This window comes from Myzus persicae, unplaced genomic scaffold (assembly GCF_001856785.1).
Source record: "Myzus persicae strain clone G006 unplaced genomic scaffold, MPER_G0061.0, whole genome shotgun sequence".
NCBI lineage: Eukaryota > Metazoa > Arthropoda > Insecta > Hemiptera > Aphididae > Myzus > Myzus persicae.
In genome coordinates, this window is record NW_019101038.1 from 1 (window position 1) to 4,912 (window position 4,912).

The 4,912-nt window shown below is 30.1% G+C and overlaps 1 long non-coding RNA gene and 1 pseudogene across 5 annotated transcripts; both read left to right on the plus strand.

Moving 5' to 3' along the window:
- Positions 1-6: 6 nt before the first annotated feature.
- LOC111027490 lies at positions 7-2,849 on the plus strand. 5 transcript variants are annotated; one of them, XR_002603789.1, is made up of 7 exons: positions 7-525; positions 904-1,083; positions 1,137-1,357; positions 1,744-1,904; positions 2,000-2,188; positions 2,278-2,448; positions 2,518-2,849. It is a non-coding gene; the product is annotated as an uncharacterized LOC111027490 (long non-coding RNA). The 5 variants fall into 5 exon arrangements; XR_002603786.1 differs by having other exon boundaries at positions 7-1,083; positions 1,130-1,357; XR_002603785.1 differs by having other exon boundaries at positions 7-1,083.
- Positions 2,850-3,015: 166 nt separating this feature from the next.
- Positions 3,016-4,059, plus strand: LOC111027489 (annotated as a pseudogene).
- Positions 4,060-4,912: the final 853 nt, after the last annotated feature.

Genomic DNA, 4,912 nt, shown 5'->3' on the forward strand with positions numbered 1-4,912 from the left:
TCACAAGTTGCTCTTGTGAGAGATCTTTTTCAAAATTAAGTCTGGTAAAAACAAAGCTAAGAAGTTGTATGACGCAAGATCGATTGGAGTCAATGATATTAGTATTTGTTGAACAGGAATTGGCATCTGAATTAGATCCAGAAGACATAATTGAAGAGTTCAAACATCTTAACAATACAAAACGGCGACTAGAACTTTAATTATTTTGAAATTTTGTAACTGACACATATATATTATATAATATTATATTTATTATTTATACATGATTTTATTTTAATTATTTACCTACTGACATCTATTATATGCCATCTGAAATAGGGACAACGTTTTTTTTTTCATATTAGTTATAATAAATAATAATAATGACGAATTTTAAATTAACAAAAATTGTACAAAAAGGGGGAGGCTAAGGGGCTTTAGCCAGGTTGCACCCTCTGCGTCAAAGGTCTGGACACGCCTATGGTCGGTACAAAGTGTTACAAGGTGAATTCACGTTCAAACTCTAATATAAGAAAACATTTAAGTGTAAGTACAATGTTAATTTCATACCTGCCTATGACAGTTGACCCATATAATATCTTGTGTGTTAAATTAATTTTAAATACCACACAAATACATAATATATTACAAAAATACATCAAAAACAGTGGCGCACAGCTTTTTAAAAGTGCTTAGGATGTAGGTATCATAGATCTCATTATTCTATATTATGTACTTTCCTGGGCCCCCACACTAGTCATCTCAGAGGGGCCAAGTATTCTTGTGTATATGAAATAAAATAAAATAAATAACCCCCTCCCCCCTAAAAAAAAAATCCCAGTTGCGCCACTACTTAAAAAGTGTAAATTATTTATCAAAACTTATAATGTTAAGTAAAAGGTTATATTATTTCATTTTATTCAGACACAACATTCAACTATATTAAAGAAAATTGATCACGTTGATAATGCAACGAACAAAAACACTTGAAGGAGATGAAATTATGGATTATTGAAGCATAATGCTGGTGGTTCTTTAAGACAATCAGATAAAAACAACCAGTTTTAGAAGATTTTTTAAACAACAAAAAATTAACTAGTCAAAGTAAGAATGTGTATTGTTTATTTCTATTTTTTGTTTAATTAAATAGATTTTAGTTGCAGCATTAACAAAAGTAGTTGATATTTACATGACTACATGGCAATACTCTGATACATTGCTAGTGAACGATACGGTTGTTAATGATTTAGAAGAAATCGACGCATTGAACTTGAACATTCTCGAGAACATTCAAAATGATGAAGACCATGATTTGCTATATGCATTACCAAAACACCATCGATGTTGTGTACACACAATAAATTTAATTGCAACAATGGTAATTAAACATTTATTTAAGATAGCTTAATATTGTTAAATTATAAAATACTAAAAATATTTTTATCGAAAAGAATATATTTTGAGCAAGTATAGTGATCAGGACAAAACTATTAGATAGTAGGTTTAACACTTATAATCATAATCAAATTTGTATGAGTTGTAATACATTTAAAAATTAAATTTTTCTTTCAATTTAAATTATAATTATATATGGAAAAAAATATTCTAAGATATAAGTATGAATATGATTAGCATTAACTATTTCTATTATCTATACCCAAATTTCAATAAATTATGTTTGCTTGATTTTTTATTATTAATTACAAATTTTTATAAATTAAATACAAAATAAAATAATTTATTTGTATAACTTGTTTTTTCTAGGAATCTAAAAAAACTTTGTCTAATCTTGCATACAAAAAACAGTCTAGAAGAACTTTTGCCAAGTCTACCGCTTTGTGAATCAAACAAGGTCACTCAACTAAGTCAGCTGATTTATTTAAACAAAATCTTGGTGTTAATTTAATTACACCCAACGAGACAAGGTAGAATTCACTGTATGGTTATTATTATTAATTATTAATTATTATGTACTCCAAAATATATTAGCAGATATTTGTATGCATTTGTATTATTTCAGAAACATTATACTAGAAATGACTTTATCAATGCAGGTGTAACAGCAACAGAATTATTATAGTACTGCTTACTAAGACATAGAGGAAATTCGACAACCTCTACGTGCTTCTCTCTTGATGCGGATTTTGTAATGTATTTGTATCAAATGTCAAACATGCATTTAAACTAGCTATGACTCCCACAGTAGGTGGTAAATTATTTAGAATTATTTATGTACTCTAAAAATATATTAGCAGATATTTGTATGCATTTGAATAATTTCAAAATATAACAAAACAGAACCGGGCATACAGCGGGGCATGGTAATGCATCAGACGAGGAGAGACCGCTAGACACTCAGTCACAGTTTTCGGTTTGTTTGCCTCATCGTGTTACCTGACCTTTGCACGTCATCCGCTATACGACAAAGTCGGATGGCCTACCTGCCAGACTACACTCAAAACAGAGCCGGTGACTGCTTCCTAGATACTCAAAAATTGCGGCAGCTATACAACTTTATTTTTTTTTTTGAATTTCCAGCTTTTTCACTTACATCTAGCATGCGACGGGTCATGCATCCAATCCACCATACACACATGCCCTTTAACTCATAGATTTGCATAGAGCGATGATTATTAATTACAAATTTGTACAAATTAAATACAAAATAAAATAATTTATTTGTCTAATCTTGCATACAAAAAACAGTCAAGAAGCACTTTTTCCAAGTCTACCGCTTTGTGGAATAAACAAGGTCGTTCAACTAAGTCAGCTGATTTATTTAAACAAAATCTTGGTGTTAATTTAATTACACCCAACGAGACACGTTGGAATTCACTGTATGGTGCAGTGGTGCTGCTTAATAAATAAATTTAAAATAATGAACTTAAGTTTAGAATAATAATGGACAAATTGGCTTTTGGCAGGTAAATTGTAAATCGTAAAAAATGATTAATTATTTTATCTATATTTTTTATGAACAATATTTTCAGATTTAATAGAAGTGATATTTATTTCATGTGTCAATATCAAACAATTATGGGGCCAATTTCAATAAGCTTGGATTTACTCCAGGGTGATACTAACATGTACTTTGGTAATCTCCTACCTACAATTGAAGAATTAATTTATAAATATGAATTAATGACAAGTGATCAAACAGTTTCTAATTATTTGAAACCTCTGGTGACTGCCATACTTAATGGTATGTAATAATTAATATTTTTTAAATATATTAATCTTATTTAGCCAAGTACATAAATTGTGCACATTTAATTTCTTTTCATTTTAGCTGTTTTTGGTTTACTTTATTGGTAAATACTATTTACTAAGTAGTAAATATATAGTATCTCTTAGCTCTTACAGTCTTACTGATGTATAATGTAAAATTTTAATCAGCTGATCTATTTTTTATATTTATATTTCTGTGTAGTAAATACATTTATATACTCATGAGCTAAAATAAACAAACTTAATTGATAATAATTTTTGTTTTTAGGTATGAAAACAAGGTTTGCCGATTATTTGATAGACAAATTTTTAATTACTGCTGCTGTCTGCCACCCACTATTTAAAAAAGCATGGATTACAAATGATATAAAAAAATAATTGGCCCCAGAATATAAAGTGCCTGTTATGACTTACATACCAGTGATAATGACAATAATGATGTAGAAGATAACCAAATGAAGATAATTTATCTTCCTTTTTTAACTGGTCACAAAATTCCTGAAATTAAAAATCAACAGTTACTGATGAAATAGATAGATATTTGGGCTCATCTCCAACAAAGACTTTAGAATGTTTGTATAATTTACCCACTATCAAAAAAGTAAGATTAGTTAAAAACTTCTTATACTATTACTAGTAATATTACTAAAACATTTGTACTTAATTTTCAGGTATTTGTAAAGTACAACACTCCATTACCTAGCAGTGAATCAGTAGAGAGAGTGTTTAGTGTTGGTGATGCAACAATCCAAAAAAGACAACTACGACGAATCAATATTTTGAACAAATAATGTTAGTAAAATGCAACACTCAAATGTTTGATTAATATAATATATTATGAATGATTTAGAATTAAATTGATTTTTTTGTTTTGTATTTGAAAATTATTTCAAATACTTTACTATACATAGTATTTCTGTGGTATTTTAAATACTTTATTTTATAAGTATTTGAGTAATTACTCAAATATTTTTTAAAAGTATTTTTTAAAACACTTAACAGTATGCATAAACCTAATCTTGTCTCCATATAGTGTCTCTGTGTCACGTTATAGACTAAAGTGATAGTCATACATTTTTGTCTTGGAAACATCGAGTACACAAAATCCTAAACAAAATATAGTATTATATTGATTATTTGCGGATTTTAGTTAAAAGTTAAAACTTATGAGGTAGGTATTAATATGACATAAATACACATACATGGATTATATATGGTATCTGGCTGCAATCGAATAAAATAATAATATTTTGGACCATAGTAATGAGATTTGTTTATTTAAACACCAATGTTGTAAAAATAAACTACGGATATTCACTATGAAACCGGGCACACGAGAGGAAAGACGATGGCTGTGTTACAAATCATCGGAGAATGTTAGTGGAACCGAAAAGGAGCTAAATCAGACATATTGTACCAAGGATGAATAGAGGACTATAGCGGCGGGCTGTTGGACCAGGTCAGCCATGTGGCTGATACCGGCGGGCCTTTGCGGTGACCAGGCTACGTTCTCGTTGGGACCTCGAAGATGACTTAGCGCAGTGTACTACAACAATGTGGCTGAACGCGAATCAGCCGGCGGAGTAGGAGGATGCGAGCTCAACGGCGATAAACCTAAAACATGGCATGCAGCGGCACTTGCCGCCACAGATAGCCGCCGATAGAGGATCAGGATCAGCGGGGCGAGTTTATAGATGAGCCTACG